Below are 21,321 nucleotides of genomic sequence, written 5' to 3' on the forward strand. Positions count from 1 at the left end.
CCTAGTCTCTGCTGACCACAAAAATAGGAATTTCTCCCAACACAGGATTTGGTGGCAATGAAAAAAAAAATGTCTTAAGTTAAAAAGACAGAAAAATGGAATCTAGCATGTGGAAAACAAAGCCTGTGGAGAAGAAAACATGGCTGTGGACTGAGGCACATCACTGGACTCCTATCATTATTTGAGTACAGAACATGCCCTTCCCACGATATATCCCATCCCTGAGAACTTAATGCAGATGAAAACCTCAGAGACCAGATTCTCAGCTGGCATAAATTGGCAGAATTCATTAATTGAACCAGCTAGACCAGGAGCTGATTGAAAATCTCATCTGTGGTTGCTGCAAATTGCACCTGCAATACTTCTTTTCCTACACCTTGCTGGATGAACTAGAATCCGTCCGACTGTCATTATGTAAAGAACATAACGGTGTTTTTTGTTTATTTGTTTGTTTCCCTAGACATGTTTTTCTCTCTGACCAAAGGGCCATAGAAGAGAGAGGCAACAGGAGCCTCAGGAAATCAGCTAGTCCATCATCTTCGCTGCAGCAGGATTAGCTGTACTTATACTGTAGACCTATTCCATACCTTCAGAGCCCACAGACTGTGAATATTCCCAGGAGGCTTTTTTTTAATAACTGGGCAATTTTGTCCATAGAGCAAGACAAAAATCAGGGGGAATTTGAACCCCTGCAAGTGCACGACTGCTTTTGAAAGAGCTCCTTGCCAAGATCCTACCAGGACACTAGAGTGAGACTGGGCTGGGGAATAGCAAGGAGCCGAAACTGCAAAGACAGGGATGCACCAGCAGCACATTTGTATGTGTGTAAACAAGGGGAGTGCAGCCTCTGCCTGCTGGCATCAGTGATACTCTGGAAGCCTCAAAGAAGTGGAAGTTATCCTGTGTGATCAGGGCAAAGGATTACTTGGGTTCAGCTGATGACCATGGCCTAAAGACTGTACAGGCCTCTGAAGCTGCAGGCCCCTGTACCCTCCGCATGGGAGTTTAAAAACCTTTCTCTATTCCTGTGCATGCTGTAAGTTGTCTGTTACTCCAGCTATCACATATCCATCTCTTAGCTCTCTCCAGACCTTTTCTTTAAATGTGGCAATATGCTCCTGATGGATTCATTCAATGATTTATCAGGCATGAACTAGTAGGAAGAGTAAGACCGAGATTTGTGAAAGATCATTTCTCCAAGCAAAGCCCATGAAACTGAATGCAAAGAGTCCTCCAGGGAGAGTGTTTCTGTACAAAAGAAAGTAATTGTCATTTTTCATTTGTTCTACCGACTTTTTTCCCTCAGGCTCAGATACAGTTTGCATGCCTACGCCAACACAAAGACACCAAACCAAGCATCCTGACCATCCTACAGCACCCTCTCAGTAACACACCTACGGCTGAAAAACAGAATCCACTATGCTGACTGCACTGGTGACAGAGAAACAGTGACAAAAAAGAGTTCTTGCCATTAGAATCATCAGCCATATGCTTATTAATTTACTTTAAGTTCAGCAAATCGCCCTTCAATAACTCCTGGCTTAATCTAATCTTGTTTGCCTTTCAACACCCTATTAAAAGGATGCATACCACAATAACCATAATAAATCAACCAACTTGCAGCGGTACCAAACACATAAACACATCCACAGACCTGAATGGGAAATAACACCTGACAAGTTCTCAAGAAGGTGATATTATCTGTCATTTCTGGTGGAGCCTCCTTATAACTTAAATTGGGGTAGAGCATGCATGGACTTGGGCATTGTCCCAACATATACAAGGGAACAAGTCACAACCAAAAGATTTCTTTTTTTTTTTTTTTCTGGAGCAGCCACAGGGAGAAAGCATTGTTTGTCCATCACTGTTGTAAGGGCTTGGCAGATATTTCAGTGGGATTGTTGTCCTTCAGCATTTCCTCAGCCCAAAGCCTGACACAGCTGGTGAGGTGCAGCCTACTGAGGACCTGCATCTGGGTGTTTATGTGGGCATGCACACACTTGTGTGCGGAAGGGGAAGGCAAATAGAGTCAGAAAACAACATAATGTCCAAAGACATTCATTATTTTTTCCAGCAATTATGTGAAGTCTACACGTTTAATTACAATTAAATGAAACTAGCTCTACACCTTTGCCCCATGTCAGAAAAGAGAGTCAACGGCTGCCTCCATGGGATAGTATCAGAGCAGACAAGGGCTTTCCGTTCTCCAAGGGCTCAGTTGGAAGCTGAAGATCTCAGCTGGGCCACCACCGTGTTCTACTTGGAAGGCAGCATATTCCCTTTTTGGTGCTACAGAAATATAATGAATATTACCATATCAGATCATAAAAAGCTTCAGGGCACAGCTAGAGTGCTAGGCTCTTGCCCCTGCTGTGTGGCATTAATGCTGCTAGGGAGGCCCTGGCTCTGTACCATGGCCTTCATGAGAAGTCTGCATGACAGGGTGTGGGCATGGGACCACCTAGAGAAGCCACCTTTGAACATCCACCACATGAAAGTACATCCCCTAAAACGTGGGCACTGTAATGCCCACAGCCATTACAGTGACTGACAGCATCAGAATTAGGTGGTCAGGCCCCTGGCAGGGTCAGCAGGTGGGCTGGGGTGTCTACAGAGGTGGGACAGTGCTCCTGTGCACTGAACAAGGACCACAAGGCACAGCCTGAGCTCCTAACCCTCTCTTTCCTGTACTTCTTCACCCTCCTGAAGTTCAAACAGCCTTCTAAGGGAGATGTTTTACTGAGCTGAGTACTACTTTCACCTGAACAGCTAAAGGAAAAGGCAGAGATAACCATCCCCCTTTTACCTGATAATTTAGTGACTGGAGCACTCGCCCCCAAAATGGGAGACCACCTCTCAATTCCTCCTCAGCGTGATCATAATCCAGGCTTTCCTCCACCCACCCACACATCCCCTCAGGCTTTCTCTCTTCCTGCCTTCCTGTCTAAGCCCAGCTCTCCTCTTGACAGCCCTAGTCTTGGTGGTTAGAGAATATAAATGCTAATGAGAACTGTGGGTTTGAATGCCCTCGGGCTGAGCAGAGCGTTGGATCCAGGTGCTTCCCAATGCTAAACGAGAATGCCAACCATCCTGCTCGCTTCCAGTGGCAAGCAGAAGTGTCACCCTTACGGGTCACATTCCCATGGCAGCAGCTGCAGTGCCTTGTGGAGAACTCAGAGCTAGTCATATGGGTAAAAACAGGGTGAAACCTGGTGGATTTTAGGGCTTTTTATGCTAGAAGTCTAGACTGTGAGGGAGTTTACATGTGCCTACTTTCTCAGTGCATTCCCTTCATTTCATAGGCAATATAGGTACTTTAGATTTTGGCTGTGCTGAAGAGAAGGTATTTTGGGTTGCTTTCTGGATCTAAGGCAGCTACATTTAACCAAAATCCAGTTTCAAGCACTCTGACTCTCGCTGAAAGTTGCTCGTAAAACAGACACCCAAAAGCTTTATGTCACAATAGCAATAAAGTGTCTTGGTTTATTGGAATAGGAATTAGAAATGGAATTAAATGGAATTAAATGGAATTTTAAATGAACCCAAACTAAACATGGGAAGACAAATATTGTAATTCTTCCACTGTGCTTCAAATTGTGTGTTTCATGCCCAGTTTTAAGCCTTGGAGCTTAGCTGTTATCCACTGCCCCAGGACAGTTCAACAAATCCCTTTTTCTAAAGGTGGTTCATATAACAAGGCAAATTTAGCCCTGGTATAATTCAGCTGCTTTCAATCCTAAGAGTTTATTTTGCTTGCTGTGTGTTCCCAGACTGGGAAAAGACTGAGGAAACTATATTTAAAAAGTCTGTCTATGTGAAGGGAAGGGACAGCACCAGCACCCCTATGTTAAAGCCCAGGCACATCCACAAGCTCTGTGGGATATTTAGTGTATTGTGTCCTAAGGAACTGTGTCTCTCAAAGAATCTCCCAAGATTAAGGCCCAAAGCATACTGTGTGACCTTGGGAAAAGCACTTTCTCTGGCTATGTCTATAAGCATAAAAGAAACCCTGCCAGGGGATGTTCCAGGGCACTGGAATTCAATCCTTTATAAACTGTTGACATAATCCTCGGTATTGGTTTCACTGAAGCCAACTGGCAGCGTTGCTCAGGAGTTAGCACAACCCCAGGCCATTCCCAATAGACATGTAGACGGCAGCCACTCTGCTTTGGAGGGAAACACATGAACACAGGCTGCTCCATGCCAACAGAGGGCCTGGGCATGTTTTGTTGACTAGTATAAACCCATCCAATGCACCTAAAATGGGGATAATGCATCATTTCCCTTTTAAAGCGCTTTGTGACTTAGGATGCAACTACCGTTATAAACCTTGCGGACACAATGACCACAATGACTACAATGACTACGCGTATTGTAAAGTACGTGTAAGGATAGATGTCTTTCACATCTCAGAGTACAGAGTAACCAAATAGCTGCCAGAAAACACATCCTACAGGAAGCTCAAGCTCACACCTACAGGTAATGCTTGCCAACAAAAAAAAAAGAAAAAGAAAAGGGAAAGTAGCAATGGGTCCCACAGGGGCAAGATTTATAATTTCTTGCTTTCTTCAAGTGCATGTGAAAAGATGTTCGTGCATTGATGAGCTTGCAGTAGCAGAACTTACTCCATTCTCTCTTTCTCTTTTGATGGCAATATAGAAGTAAAAAACTACCCTACAAAAGGGCAGCTCTTGCACTAGCTATGTACAAAAAAAAAAAAAAATAGAGCAGATGCCTTGATGCATCATTGCTTTCAGTAATTATTAAATTAAATGGATTATTAGCTAGTAGGCTACATTTTTAAAGGTATTGTTTTGGCCAAGTGCCCCTGAAGACTCTTATGAATTGTCCAGCTCCAAACCCCTCTTCTGCTCAGTATTCCCAATGCTGCAACTGTTCTACAGCTTTTACAGACAGCTGTACTTTTCAGAAAAGCAGAAATACTCTGAAATTTAGCTACATGTTTGGTTACATCTGTCTCAGATGTTCACAGGACTCCAGACACACCTTCCTCACTTCTCAAATAGCATTGCTTTTTACTCACAGAGCTTGAATCTACACCCCGACTCAGCTCTTTTCATAGCTAAAGCTCTGCATCGGTTCATAAAATGCATGGCCAGTTGGCACTAGCTCCTTCCTACAGTATATGATACCGACCCTTCAGATTTCCCAAAGCAGAGTAACTTCTGCTTCATGCTATTCAAGGCCTGTTTTGTTCTGTTTTTAATCCTGCATCCAGCCACAGGCTTATTTCAGACCTGAAATAATGTGAGCAGGAATGATGCCACTTGGTACCATTCACGAGAGATTCAGCACCTGCAGGCTCAAGCTATGAGTCAAGAAAGGCAATTATGGAAAAGTAATTTATGCACAGAGCAAGAAGAGTAAGTGGTAGTATGTTGGAGTAATGTGATTATCTTACTCAGAGAAGTGCCAGAAAGGTGAGGGTAGCAGCATTGTTCACTAGATACATGAGCAGGAGACAATGTAGGTATGCAAGCTAAAAACAACACAATTTTTATCCTTTTAAAATATCACGGGGAAGAAAAATGTACCTTGTTTTTTCATGGAAGAAGGAGACAAGTGGTTCAAGTCACACTGCCTTCACAAACCATGAAGATTAAACTGTATCACTTGCATTTAATAGACGAAACAATTTCAACCAGCAGAAGGGGGTGGCCTGGGGCAGCTGGACTCGAGGTGGCTTGCTCACCGCCCTGCTGGGGAAGGCAGCCCAAGAGGAGCAGCTCCCACACGCCTTCCTCCCTTCAGGACTGGCTTCAGCAACACACCACGGCCAGCTGGGCCTAGTGGCCTCGGTGGCTGCTGCTTCTAACTTGCTGAAGTAAGGACATAAGGCGTGAGGGGGAAGACTGACGAGGAGGAGGAAAGTGGCTTGCTGCAGGCAAGGGAGAAATATAAACAGGTATCAAGACTTCCAGCTCTGTGTAGGAGGCTTCCAGCTCTGTGTGGGACACCGTGGGCCGTGCTGCCCAGGGACATAAAGGACAACACGGGCCGCAAACATGCTGCCCACCGCCATGAGGCCAGAGCCAGCCGCCGGCGGGCAGCGCACGGCCGCCATCTCGCGGCTGCCAGCGCCGCACCGGCCCCGCCGCCGGCAAAATGGCCCCCGCGGCCTGCCGCCGGCACCCGCCCCGCGGGGGGCCCTGAAGTAAATAACGGGTAAAGAACCGAGCTGGTGAGGAGCTGAGGCTTAGGGTGCCCAGGGGCTGAGCAAAGGCAGGCAGAAAAGGCAGCTGGGGCAATGGAGTGAGAGAAAACGCAAAGATAAAGGGCGCAAAAGTGCTTCACGAGTAGCTGTGCCACCGGCTTCCAGGGTGGGCTGAGAGCTGCGTGGTGGGTTTCCTTCACTGGAGACAGACAAATGTTTTTTGGTTGTTTTTACAGCAATTGATATCTTCCTGGAAAGTTTAGCAAGGGGCTTGAACCGAATATATATATATATGAGGGAAAATTTCAAAAATATTCAGGAAACAATACATTTCATGAAGAAAGGTGAAAAACTTTCTCCGTTGGTTTCATAAGAGGCAGGTATATTCTGATGTTACTTCAAAGCTCGTCAGGGTGTAGCGAAAGGTCTGCTCCACCCCATATCCATGTGTGTGCCAAACTTCATTTCTTTGAGATTTCACATATCATTTGCCTGCCTCAGGTTGAATTTCATCTTGAAAAAAAAAAATCCTAAAAAAATTCAGTCAGGACCAGAAACAGTGATAAAACACTTGTTCTTGCCCACGTGCAAATCACGTACAGTCATTTTGCACAAGCAAGAACACACAAATTTGTGCAACCTAGAGTGCCTCCACGCACTGAGGCATGAGTTTGGCGTGGAGCCAGGGATGTAACTGTACCCCAAGCTATTAAAACATTAAAATCTGTAGCTAATGTTCTCAGCAAAGACTCTTTAGAACTTGGCAGCTAAACTCCTTGAAGATACATTAAATTCTAGCATAGGACCACCATGGATTGAGGAGCTACTTTTGACTGCTACAGGCTGCTGTATTGTTGAACATCGGACCTGGTGTCAGAGCCACCGTGGCAGCCTACAATCAGTGCAGGGGACAGTGGGGTCGCTGGCAGCACTAACAAGGTGCAGGAAAAGCCACAGCAAAGATGGTTTGGAGAGGCTGAGGGTGGAAGAGAAGGTCTAGCTTTAGCAACATAACTTACAGGATGCTCAGTCTGTCTGGAAAGGGGCAGGGAACAGCAGCTGCAAGATTTTCATAGATGAAACTTTGGAAGATCTGTACCCACTTTCCTCCTGAGCTTCGAGTGTGAGCCAAAGCCACTTGCATCTCTCCATGTGGTTTATGTGCTTAACTCCCTTCAGTGATGGCTCTGAGAGCATGGCAACTCAGTGCCAATGTCTTAGAACTGTTACATGCTCTGCTAAAGCAAAGAGCTGGGTATCATCAAGTAGATGATCCAGACCCATTCGTGACCCATACAGATGTAGATATGAGGCCATGTGGTAGGTTTCTTTCCCATTTGTTCTTTGAAAACCTCAACAGTTAAACAGCCACAGAAGTTAGTGTTAAGGTCACAAAGCCAATAAACCACTCCAGAACACAGAAGATGACTGTGCAACTATCATTCCAACACCTCTTGTACATGTGCATTAAAATCCGTATATATCTGCAGCTTTCATTTGGGTGTGGAGGTTGGGTGGGGATTTTTGTAAAGGAGGAGGCTGCAGTACTCATAGCAGCATGCTGTGAAAGGCCAGGAGAGGCAGAAGGGCAGCATCTTGTGTCATGCTAGCTTGGACAACTGGCTTTTGTTCCTGGCTTTACAACACAGCTATGTCAGCTACAGGAGAATGTTTTGCTGCCAGCCTTCATTTTGGCAGTTTCTGATTTGGGGTGGACTTGGATTTTGCAGCCTGAACTGTATTCTGTTAATACTGCAACTCCCAGGGCAAAGGTCCAGCCCCAGGAGTGGGTCAGCAGAACTATTAGCAGTGTCATGACTTCAGTCACTGATAATAGCAGGAATGTTTAGGCTTTGTGCTGCGCTGTTCCAGAGTCCCTTCTGCCCCTCTGCCGTAAGCTTTCTGTGAACTGCTGCATTACACTTACAAGCATGAATCCAGTGAAGCCAATACTCCAGATTACAAGTATGTTCACAGTCAGTCAGAAGAAAACAGTGCTTAACCCTGTGCAAAGGATCCAGTCCGTGCTGGCAACTTTGTAATGTGCCAGACTGTGCATCCTGTTAAAAGTTTCCATGGTTGGTTCTCTGTGGTACATTCTGTATCGTGATGACAGAAGTCCTGGGCATATGAAGGTCAGTGCTGTAGCAGTCAAAATGAAACCAGAGTGACAGAGCCAGGGAGTTTAGTATTGTTTGGTGATTGAGTATCAGGAACTCTGCACGCAGCCAGACCACGGTCCTGCCTTTCAATAGCTGGGCATGATGCTTTTTTTCACTGGCTTGGGAAGCTGGTATTCTCAGTGTACACGCACAGGGCAGATAGGTTTGCCATCTGAGCTTTCAGATGTTTGCAGACCTAGGGTGTACATTAAGAATCCATCATTTTCTGCTGTTAAATGCTTCTGCAAAATTAAAAACAACAACCAAAAACAAACACACACAAAAACCCACCACGGTAATCCATGCAAAATTGGCTTTTATTTTGTTTGCAATGAGCTCTGCTACTGAGACATCTGTGTTTTGTCCTCCAGGACACTTGACTTCTATCAGGGAAGTCAACTTTCACCCACCGCAAGCACACAGCAACGTAAGTCTTAGAAATGGGGGGAAATCCACCCTGCTTCTTTTCCACCGAGAAATAAATCGGGCACCTGCAGGGATTTCCCTTTCTCGGTAGCAGAGCCTGCTTCTGCTGGAGCTGCAGCAGCTGAAGAACTTCCTCGCCTGCGCTGTCAGAGACCACCACCTGCTGGGGGGCTCGGCTCACTTCTGCCAGCGCTGCTGCTGCAGCCGCAGGCCCTCGCTTCCAGCCCTCCTCTTCTCAGGCTCACTGCATTTGTATCCTAATCACACGGTTTCTGCCTGTCTGCACAGCGAGCAATTCTCTGGGGCTAACAAGTATTCGGGTTAGAGTTGACAGCACACTGCTGTCCTACGGCCAGTCGTGTTCTGCTGTCTCTAGCAAGAAGCAAGGAGACCGTAGCTGTTGCATCCATTTTTCCTTACTCCTCAAGCCATTAGTTTTGAGGACTTTTGACTAAACTTATATCAAAGGAATTCTTCCCTCACATTTTTTTTCCCCCTAGGTATTTCTGCTGCAGTTTTGGAGTTCCCTGGAGATGTATGGGTATCTGACAGGATTACTGTATCTCTGGCAGGCAAACAGCTTATCTGGAAGGTCAGGAAAATGACTACTTCTAAATTCTCTGGTTTGTTTCAGTGTGTGCGGGGGGGGAATACCAAGGCAACGAAATCGAGCTGCCTTTTGTCGCTGGAAATCTTACAGGTTTGGGAAGTGAATAAGCTGTGTATTTCTGAGAGGCTGCCTTGTGCAGAGGGTTTTCAGTTAGTGTGAAGCTAGAGATGGGCAAACTGAAAACGATAGCAGAGCCCTGGAAAACCACTGGAGTGGGTTCTCTGTGGGGGCCAGCAGGGTGGAGAGAAGACATAGCAGACAGTGGAAACATTTGCTTGTATAACCAGGTTTGGCTTCTGGGAGTGATTTTCATTTGAACACAGCTCTGCTTCCAGCCTAGAGAGACAGCCCCCAAACCCAAGTTTTTAGTAAGCTGCAGGTTTTCCTTTACGTACAACCATGATGCACATGAAAGCACTACTCGGGGTTCAAGAACAGAGTGTTGGCCATGAGAAGGTAGTCCAAATACACTTCATGGGGCATGGAATTAAAAGCTTATTAATCCTATATCTAGAACAAATTAACGACTGAGAAAATGCTGTCAATTGACCAGTTTCCTTTCAAACAAGTCCATATGATCAAGTTACCATGGAGTTCTCACACCAAATCAGTAACGTGCTGTGAAGAGAACTCCCGAGAGTTCACATCTTCTCTATTCAATAGCAGAAGAAATCTCTCTGGGAGCGTCTGATGGGGAGGCCATTTGCAATGTAGCCTGAGATTGGCTAGGAAATAGGGCTTGCAGGAGAAACTGCTGCTCCAGGAGGTCCCATAGGTCAGCTGTTCAAGCAGAGCGAGGCTTTCTCCTTTACTTGCTGTCTGCAATGAGATTCAGCAATGCTCATGTGTCAGCCAAAGCTTACAGAAAGGAAGGCCTGCAAGGATTTGACTGTCAGTTTGTGCTGATTTTGTGCTGATATTTTCTTGAACCCACAGGATTATAGTTTCTAATCAGCTGTCGCTTTTCCTGCATGCCAGCACAACTAGTGTTGGCTTTCTGCATCTCTGAGACCCACAGGTTATACGTTCTGGCAAAATAAACAACTTGTTACTCTTCTTTTTACAAAATGAATCAATAAATGACTGATGCTCCAGTGTCAGGCATTGCTATGCAGTGCCTAGAAGACTGAATTGGTGGTAGTGAGGAAATTCCACCCCTAGAACTCATTTCACCTTCTTATGTTGCCACCTTTGGCTCTTCTGAGTGTAATATCTCTGGGGCAGGAGCTGACTTTTGCCTTGAATTCATCCCACATCCGCAGCAAAGGGATCCCACTCCCCAGGCTTATACAAAAGGACTTCTGATTCCTGAACACACTTGAATAACTCCACGGGAACCTTTGAGCCTAGCTGGGGCAAGAGTGCCACATTACCAAACAGCTTCTGATTTGCTGGTGTGGCAAAATTCATCTTTTTTTGGTAAAATTTCAGCCTCAGCTGACAGCCTAAACCAAAATAAGGCCAAAGCAGACCAGAAATTGTGACTGGAAATAAATGTTGGCAACTCCGAAATAAGTACTAATTCTGACCTCTGATTCTTAATAAAAGCAAAACGTTGAATTCTACTTCACTTCCCACCAGGACAGCTAGCAAGAATCAAAATGGTCCAAAACTCAGACTGGGGATGCGTGTGCGTAGATGGGAACCAGGTGATGAGCGAGGTTCAGCTTATATCCCAGTGGGATGGAAGCGAGCCTTCAGACGGGGCTTCAGGGTACTGCTGCAATGTAAATCAGAACTAATTATATTCTGTCTTCACGTCAAGTGATAAGCCATGGAAGCAATAAGTTTGAATTATGTCATTCTTGAGCACTGTGTGCTCCCTTTACTGCCCTGAGATTCACACTACTCCCTTTGGAAATTAGCATGCAGGTATTTCACAGTGCTCAGCTAACCATGCGTTTGTTAATTTCTCACATGTCATGTGAATGGCCTGCTCCCCATCTCCCTTTCTCCGCATTTGACAGCCACATGGGCTCTGCCAAAAAGACATCCAAGACAAACACTTCGCTCCAGATGTAAGCTGCCCTGATTATAACTCCTGCATGCTGTTAACTGGCTTCAGTAAGTTTGGAAACCAGCAAAAAACGCAGATTTCTCTGAACTGCCAAACTTTCCAGTTTCAACAGTGTGTTCTGTTTCTGGCAGGAAGTCTGGATGCGATGCCAAGTTGGTAGAAAATTCAATATCCCACTATAAAATGTTTATTGTTCAGCATATATCCAAGTGCACCTTTCTGTTGCTAAGTTAACATGATTAAAAAATCCTCCATCTGAACAAGAGCGGAGAATCAATCATCCAACTGCAGAGCTCAGTGAAATGACTTTCAATAAACAGTGCAAGCATGACGGAGTCGTTCCTGCAAGGGCTTCAGATCCAGAATGCTTCCCGCTACCTTCTGCAGGACTTTAGCATTTCCTGGTGTCTGGACCTGAACTTTTATTTAGTTCATCCTTTTAAATAATCACAAGGATATTATGAAAACCTTGACGGGATTTGTTGTTTGTTTTTCAGTATAAACCAGTACAATACAGAGTTAGTTGGTCCTACCATAACACAGCAAGACCCTTACTAGTTCTTATATCACAACCATAGCAATAACCACGTGACAGATATCAGATTTCTTTTTATTTCCTCTCTGCAAATATACTCTTTAATAATTTTGAGAAATTATACAATTTGCATATACATTTTTAAACCATGGGTATTGTATTTACATAATATTACTACAACTGTAGGGTTGCAAAAGATCAGCTTTACAAAAACACTATCTTCACTCATATTCCATAAAGACATGCTAAAACATCTCCATTAGGTAGTTTACAAACATGCAAAACTAGTGTACAATTATACTCCCTGATTAAATAATGTTTTTATTCCATCAGCAGGAACCATGTGATCCTCCTTATATTAAAGTAAACACATGCCTGTTTCTCTCCCACATGCAAAAATACTGTCTCTGGGGTAGAAACTAGAATAATTTTTAGCGAGACTTTACAAAAGCATCTTTGATTTCTGTTACCTATTAGTGCAAAAAGCCTTTATATGAACAGTAAAGCAAGGAGACTTGGCGTTGCAAACTCCAGCAGGCTCACCTGGACTTTTCTACAAAGCTGCGATGCCTTGAAGGACAGGCTAGATCTCCATCAGCCACTGTGACTCCCCCATGTCCTGGTATTTTATAATCTGGGGCCTTCAGGAGTTGTCACCTGCTGTTCTCAGGCCCTGCTGAAGAGCATGTGGTGGAGGAACAGATCCGTGCTGGCCGTAACCCGTGGCTGCATCGTGGTTATGTCCCTGCCATCCTTCGGCCTGCATGCTGCTTGCATGTCACCAGTGACAGTGCATTTTGTCCCGCCACAGTCCTTTTTGATGCGTCTCAAACCTCCCACGGAGCACGGCACATTAAGCAATCAGCTGAGCAAAGTAGGCCCAGGAGTGCAATAGAGCAGACTGCGGATGAAGGCAGCGAGCTGCTGGGAAAGCTGCGTGGGTGACCTTACGCAGCACTTGTCCTTCCACGGCTGGCTGAGGCCAGCCGTGCTCTCGTGGGGACTGCTGCACTCCCTGCTGCACTCCCGCTCCTGGGGGCTGCTGCCAAGGTGCTGGAGTTCCGCCGCTGTAACTGACGGACTCGCTTAGGAACCTCTCCGTTAAGTTTTAACATTTTGCAAAACAGCTAATTCCCAAATACATCGGTGAGGATGTCCAGCTGGCCTGGATGTATGAGACTTCACAGCGCACAGACTTCACGCAGCCAAAGGTTAATAAAGCTAGGGTACAAATTTAGAATCACATTAATCCTTAGGAAAGTTAGCCAGCTGATGTAATTTTCCACCAGATTAGCAACAGATGAATTACCAAGGGGCTGCTGCCTTGCCTGACGCAGAACCTGCACCTGAGGAAAAGAAGAGGCCTTTACACATTGTAAGGATGCCACAGAACATGCATTTTGGGTGCACCACTACCTCGTGGTTATCAGCCTAGACAACAAAGGAAAGTGCGGAATGCCCCTTGTTAGCACAAACTTAGAGCCAGCTAAAACACTTGCCCCAGCAATCTTTGCTGAGTTCTCCAGAGCTGTAAGAATGATTGGTGAGTACAGAACATGGAAGTACACTGTGTGCATTTAGACTACCGCGTGCTTTTAGAAACCACTTACAGTGTAATTGGTAGCTGGATACGGTCTTGTGTGACAATCCTTGGCACCGAGTCCATTTCCTTGGCACCAAACAGGCACTAATGCCTGTGCAAAAGCGCGTGTAGGTAGGTCGGTTCAGCTCCAAACAAGCAAAAAGCACTCTGCAAACGTAGGATGCTATTAAAACCAAAGGGGGCTTTGCTGTTGACTTTGACGGGCATAAAAGCAGATGCCACGCTTGAAAGAGTCACTCTGGTGAAAAGAAGGAGCTGTCCTAGCCTTCCTGCTGTCCACTCTGGGTAATTCACGTGTGTTTTTTAGCCTCTGCCTAAGCCAAATGCTTTAATTGAACAGTTTTACCTTTATTCCCTGACATAAGTGCTTCTTCAGGTACTTTGCCGGGAGCTCCCCTGGAGTTTAATGTACCATCTTCAGCCTCAGATTGTCAGGACTCCCCAGTTCTCCTCCAAAGTCCATCAATAAGAGAGGTCTATATATTTGTAAAATGTTACGGTGAAAGGTAAATGAAACAGTGGGCAGCGAAAGGTGGTCTTGCATGTAACGCTATCTCATTATCACGTTTCTCTTTTCAGAAGGAATCTGCAATAACTTGTAAATTCACACAGCCCTAAGGCAGAAAATACTTCTTTTCCCACTTCTGCTACACTAGAAAAGAAAGCTAGGGTGGCTGGCTGGAAATAAGATGGAGGCACAGGAGTGAACTGTAAGTGAAGTGGGAGAGAAACTCACAGCATTTGGTGTGCTCAGACTGAGAGAAGAAACAAAATCATCTCTATCAAGAGTTTTGAAGAACCGGCGTGTAAAACTGCCATTCCAGGAACAGAGAGTTTATAAATCTCTTAAGCTAGCAGTGCTCCTGTCTGACAGCAGAACAGTAGGCACCGTACCCATGCTTATTAAAAAGACAAAGATTATCTTGGCAGTCAAAGACTCATCAGTCTTTCTGCAATCATAGGCAATCTTTAGAACAAGTTCTGAAGAAAAGAATAATTAAGACCTGAAGGTAAGTAGAAAATGATGTAAGATAAAATGATTATGGCAAATTCACCTGGTATCTCTTGTCGGTTTTCCAGGCATAACTCATCTACCTGGACACTAAATTGGTGAGATAATTTCTTAAATCAGTTTGGTTTGATTGCTTTTGATCATACCGGCCTTGGAGTGTACAGGATACCCTTAGGGCTGGATGTACAGGATGGGTAAGGAGCCAGCACAAGTCAACGTCAACAAAGGATTATTGAGTGGGAAGGAAATTAACATTGGAACTCCTCGATATTTTGGGCCTGATCCTGTTAAAGATTTTCATTTCTTACTGTGGCACGTGCTAATGAAGTTTTGAAGTACTGGCAACATGGAAGAGGAGTGCAGTATGAATGTTCTGCATGGTGCTGGTGACTAACGCAGTGAAGATAAGGTAGCGTTGTCTAGGGCAGAATGCAAGCTGTGTATGAGGGAAGAGCTGTTTTGATATCAAACGTCAAAACCAAGCCAGTTATCAAGGCATCTTAATCAGTAATGCAGAAAGAGAAGCACTTCTGGAAGGCTGTTCAATGTTACTACCTCAGACAATGCTCTGAAGTGGTTACCTACTGGTAGTGTCTCTCTTCTGTACCTCGAGGTAGCTGTAAAACATACTTGGTCAGCTAAAGTTATGTCAGAGCCATCCTGACCATAAGAAGAGTGCCTAAGAAGAGAGAAAAAGCCACCCATAGGTCCGAGAGGACTGTAGAAGGAAACGACTGAGGGTAGTAGCTGATCATATCGTGATTATGATGAAAAAGGCCAATAGATAATGTATGTATCAGAAGAGATCTTGCTAAACAGAATATTGATATATTCACAGAAATCCTCAGTGTGCAGTTCGGGGGACCTGTACTCAAGACAGAGGAACTTGGACTGCACCGTGTGCAGAGAAATCTGCAAAAGTCTGTGTGAGAACTGAAAATATATTTTATTAGCAGTGCCTAAAGGAACGGGGTTTGTTTAGCCTGACAAAATGAAGGCTGAGGGGGACTCTGTTGCCCTCCTAACTGTGTCAGAGCGAAAGAAGAGCTTATATATTCTTGACATGATGTTGGTTTGACGTAATCTGGTTAAGAATACATCGGGACTCAAAATGTAAAGTTCTGTACCTGCCAGAGTAGTTCGTATTGCCCAACAGGCATTTTTGAAATGTTGTTTGATATGCTTAACACGTGTGATACCCCCTGCAGTAGAGGGTCTTTTTCCACCAGACCATTGCTGTGAGTGACCACTTTGGACTCTATATTTTATATTCTCGTCTGATCTTTTATTCCATTTTCAAGCATGAGTCCTTTAAAAAGGGACTTCAAAAATAAGATAGAATAAAATAAGATGTCCTTCCGTAATCTATATAATCTATATAATGTCTTTCAATAATCCAAGTTTTTTCCTGTTTTTGTTTTTGTTTTTCCTGAATGAAATCGAGTGAGGAGTCCTGCAGGAACAATTTTTTTTCACTAAGACCCTTACAATGAGATGTTACTATCTCCTCTGCATTTCTGGTTCAAGCTTCAATCTCATGCATACTCCAGCATGCTCTCAAAGTCAGCCTATCAAAGTAGTTTTCACTGTAAAGGTTATTTTCTGTTAAGGGGTGTCTTGCTAAACTGCCAGTCTCGCCCAAGAAACGCTTACCAGTGGCTGATATCCAGGAACTCCTGTGCACAAGAGGCAGAATGTCAGGAAAATTGGGGCGCTTGGGCTAGATAAACAGCAAAGTGACAGACATTGGAAATACTCAGCAGGGAGTAAAGCGATATTTGTCTATGACAACATAAATGTAAGGGAGAGCTTCCTTTTCCACTTCAAGTCCATTTAGATTCTCCTATACCCTAACGGCCAGGAGATGCTTTACAAATAAGCCTGTGTTGGAGCTGAGTAAGTGAGTGATGCTTCTTGACTGGTTGCAAACATGCCAACTTGTGGCTGTCATTAGGAATCAGCCCCACATCGTTACAGGCTGGCTTCAGTGTGTGAGAGCTACTTCATGCTGCACTGGCACTTTTACAGCATTCTCAGATGGAAATTTGCAAGTGCAAATTAAGTGTAGGGAAGAAAAGAAGCGCATTAAAGATCTGCATTAAAGAACTGCTCTTTACAAGAGCTTTTAAAGATCTTAATTTCAGTGGTACAGGTGGTGCCTGATGTTTGATAAAAATCAAATGCAAACAAATTAGTTGTGAATTCAAAGTGGTTGCCACAGACCGGGAAGTGAGGACTGTGCCCTTCCAGCAATACAATCCAGTTGATCCTCTCTGCTGTTACAGGGAATGTCATGGATTTGGAGAGATAAGGAAGATAAAGAAGATGGATCCGGACTCTTCTTGGTGACACCCAGTGAAAGGACAAGGCGTGAGCACAGACTGAAATAAAGGAAATTACACTTAAGAAAAAGTGTTTTAATGTGAGGGTGGCAGAGCACTGGCGCAGGTTGCCCAGCGAGGTTCTGGAGCCTCAGTCTTTGGAGATGCTCAAAACCCAGCAGAGCAGGGAACTAGAAATGATCTCCAGAGGTGCCTGCCAGCATTGGTTGTTCCGTGATTCTGTGAAAGACAATGAAATTCCTAGATGAGCCAGGTTTTTCTACAGAGTCAGGCGAGGCCATTGTACACTTGACATGAAGTCCTTTTTGTTGGTTAAGGACAGTGTCTCAGGGTTTTGGGAAAAGGAACCAGGTTTCTTTGTCTTATGCAGTGATTACCTCAGAATAAATCAGGTGGGTAGAAAATCTAGCAAGTCCAGTTTGGGGACTTTTCCTTCATTAGAGTTTATTTTGTTTCAGCCCCTAAACTACAGATCTTCAGATGAGTGAGACTACCTTCTGTGGTAGGAGTAGAGGCTCCTTCATCCTCAGTTCTGGTCCTCGTGATCCCTCCCTGCTCTGACTGTGTGGAGGAGCAGATGAATTAGATCTTCAGGGGAATACACAACAAAAATTTTTGTGTGTGTGAAAATCTCTTAGGGCATTGCTTTGCTATAGCTAGAACTGTTTGAGGACCAGGTTGCTCTGAAAGGGTGCCTGGATAGGGTGCGTCAGAACAAGTCATTCAGTCTGCTGCCGTTTTCCCTTCACCCTGTTCCCCTGTTTCCGTCACCATGGTGTCACTGGGCATGTGTGTCCTGCTGCCTGTAGGATGAAAGTCAGGATGAGAAGGACACTTAAATGCTACTTACATCACATTTGAAGGTCTGACTATACAAAAACGAGAGGAAGCAACACAGCTCTGGACCGTGAGGCCATATAACGTTTGGGGTCTTGGAGTTTTCAAGTGTTGCCCTTGATGGGCTTGCTGTTGATGCCAGCAGTTTTCCTGGGTAAGTACTGGTGGCACAGTGACAGGGTGTGGGCTCTGAGCGCTAACGGAGGCCCGAAGTGGAGTTCCCAGAGTGCTTCTTTATCATCTCTGCTTCATCGTTTTCTGCACAGACACATAAAAGAATATTTTGCCTGTTACACTCTCGTGTGATTCACAGAAGCTCTCAGGTACGCTCCCTCCCTGCCTCGCACAGCCCAGGCTCAGCTCTTACTCATGCAAGGAGGAGTGCCGGTGAAAAGCGTTGTCTGTCATCTTCAGATTCCTCTTTGTATAGCTGATGGCTTAATGAGTGCTGTGATAGTGCAGGTTGCTCAGAATTGCTGTTGGGGGCATTATGAGAATGCAGTGAACTTTGCAGCTTTCCTAGAAAGTAGGACAGGAGCGGAGAGGCAGCAGCGAGCAGTTCTGCGAGGCAGCAAGAGGTGTGAGACTCCTCTGCGGGGGCTCTTCCTTACTGACTCATCTGAGAGCTGTACTCCCACTTCCCACTTGAAAACGAACCTCTACCCCTCCCGTGACTGTAGTTGTCCCTAGCAGTGTTGGCGTCACCCCTGCGCTTCTTTCTCTCCCGAGCCTGCGTGGGTGGTGCCGGCTTTGCCCCTGAAAGCATTGGGGCATGCTCAGCCCTGCTCTTTTGTTCTGGTAGCGGTCACCATTCAATGCACGCTCTCATTTGGACCATCAAAAATGTTTCCACCACAGCAAACAGAAGGATCGAGACCGCTGCCTAGGTGAGGTCCTCCTCCTACCATACAGTAGCTAAAAACAGCAGAGCCACTGGTTGAAAGTCTGCTTTGGAGAGCTAACGACTGCCTTGCTGTTTGTCGCCCTTTAAACCCCCAAGAGACAGCCTTTCATTACATGTGAAATAAATCAATCAAAAAATGGTGACAGGGGAACACGGATCAAACTGCCAGATGGAAGAAAGAAAAAAAAAAAAAAACAACATTCAAGACTCCTTGACAATGACACCAAATGTGATTTAGATGGGAGCACGCTGACTCACAGGAAGGAGCTGTTTTTCTGCTGTCCTCCATGCAGGTGCACTGGTAGTGACAACATATTGCCACCCCGGGTGGGTGGCAGTTCTCTCAAACGCTATGGGAAGGAATAAAAAGACGTGAAAGTATGAATTCTTCTGCAACCACTTACCTGGGTTAATTCAGTCCTTTACCCCTCTCTCAGGTGCATTCGCTCCATCGCCTTCCTCGGGAGTGGGACAAATGCAGTCTGGTTTTGTAGCTGTGAGCCAGGCCAAGCCCCCACATGCCTTGAAGTCTGGAGCTACCCAGGATTGATGTTTTGAGTCCTGAATGCTGCCTGCAGGCACATCACTTGCAGAAAATATCTTGGAGTACAGCTTCACCCCATGTAAGTCTGTCGTTGCTTGGAAAGTTCCTGAACGGTGCTTAGTCATGATGGATCGAACGCTGCGCGGAGATGAGAAGGTATCTCTGGAATTACAAATTCCTGCTTCTTAACCCAAGGGCTTTTGCTGGCAGACAGGATGGGCCTGCCAGGAGCTGGCAGTAGGACTCAGCCCCCCGCTCCTGCACAAACAGGATGCGGCAGCAACACACCCAGCAAGAATTAACAACAGTTCACCTGAAAAAATGAGTCAACAGATCAGCATCTTGAGGACTGAAATTTCCTGTTCCCAGGACAACAGCGCTAAGCGAGGCTGAAAACCGATGTTTTACTTCATTGTGGAAATGCAGCGTAGTCTGCAGCACCGAGGATGGAGCTGGGCTGAGTTCAACTCCACAGATAGGGCTGATTTCATCAATGGCACCTTAATATCCATCTCAGCTGCTACTGCTGTCACTGCTGTTGCTTCACCCTGCCAGGGGTGTCACAGCCCTGTTCTTCACAGGCCGGTGTGGTGTCCTCAAAGGTGAGCCCCTTCCCGATACATCCACTGCAAGAGGCGGTGCTGCACGTGAAGAACAAGATCAGAGTTGAGATATCCAGCGTGAAAATTACCCAAGAACTCATTGATAATTGGAGAGCTATTTCTGTCCCCAAATGCTCCATGGGTGTTTATTTTCTCTAAACTGTAAAAAAATCAAAGGCACGATGCTGAAGAAAACCTTGCTTGTTTTAGGCACCGGAGAAATTATGCTACAACAATTAGCCTTTATACAAAGCTTAATCCTTAAGCAGGGAGATTTGGATCTCTTTTAACACTGCTTGACTTTTCCACAGGAGTTTTTTTTTTTATTTATAAGTGACTGTTCCTGATCACACAGAAAACTTCTGTCTCTTCATCTGCTTCCCTGGAGACTTCTGAACTTGTCATCAACCTGCTCTCCCAGCCAGAGGAACACTTCCCCACTGCGCAATGAAAATTTATCAGCTTGTCCTTCAGCGTGTCTCAACAACTCAGAGATTATTAACTCATCTTTCAAGTGATTAATACTCCTGGGTGTTTGAGAGGCATAACTCTAGTACTTGGGAGGTGCTTGGAGGCCCTGGAAAATAAGGCACGAGGGGAATGCAAAGCGTGACACTTTGGGCTGAGAGGCAGACTCGCCCCGCTCTTGCCCAAGTCCTGTACCCACCACATTTGGTTCCCATTTTGGCTGGCATCTGCAGGCCCCACAGCACCAGAGCTGAACAGCCCTTTTAAATCTCCTTCCTTTCTAAGACAGTCCAGATCTGCAGATTCTCCAGGGAGTACATCTGAGCAGAAGCCATTTCGCTTAGCGCTGCCTAATTATAGCCATGTTGACAGCCAGAGTTGTAACTCCTCTGCTAAGAGATTTTTAGTATTCATCGGCAGGCTGCTCATTGGTGGCTGCAGAGTACCTGTCAGTCACGGTAATTACTAATTTGTTTTAACTTGCCTCGGAAGCATTCCTCGAATTTATGGCTGTGCTGTGAGTCGACACAGGCCTCGTTTTTCCATCTTTGCCTTGTGCAGTGACAGGGGGATGGAGTAAATGCAGCACACACGGAAAGCCATCGTGGCTTGTCTCTAAGACAAGTGACGCGCTGAGAAAATGCCCACGTGGTTGTGCCACTGACAATGCCAGCAGCACCGTGCTATTAAATCACCCCTGGGATTGCTCTTGTGGTGCTACCTGGGCTGTGAGCGCGCACACTGGTAGGCACATGAATATATTTTTCCAGGACAGCTAGTCTGTCTGTCCTTGCACACACGGTTGAGGCAGCTAATGGGGCTGCAAGCATTCAAACGGGGCTAGGCCGAGCAGAAAAGGGAAGAAAAAGGATAAAGACCACATTTCATGGCTAGCCAGGCAGCTCTTGTTGTGTCCCTAAACTGACCCTGACTGCCTGCAGGAAGCCAAGCTGATGCAGAGCGTTGTCGTGCCCTCACTTCAGAGCCAGGACGTCCACAGCGCTGCCTTGCTGGGATACCCTGGTGCCAGGGAAGAGCACCCAGCTCGTTTACAACAGAGGGCAAGAGTAGCACCAACACAGCA

General features: G+C 45.5%; 1 long non-coding RNA gene across 1 annotated transcript; it reads right to left on the bottom strand.

The window, feature by feature from the left end:
• Positions 1–11,579: 11,579 nt before the first annotated feature.
• LOC310893518 lies at positions 11,580–20,811 on the bottom strand. The gene is made up of 3 exons (XR_014579051.1): positions 19,028–20,811; positions 17,733–17,977; positions 11,580–13,271 (listed from the first exon to the last, which is right to left on the bottom strand). It is a non-coding gene; the product is annotated as an uncharacterized lncRNA (long non-coding RNA).
• Positions 20,812–21,321: the final 510 nt, after the last annotated feature.

The sequence above is a fragment of the Anser anser genome (assembly GCF_964211835.1).
Source record: "Anser anser genome assembly, chromosome: 2".
Taxonomy (NCBI): Eukaryota; Metazoa; Chordata; class Aves; order Anseriformes; family Anatidae; genus Anser; species Anser anser.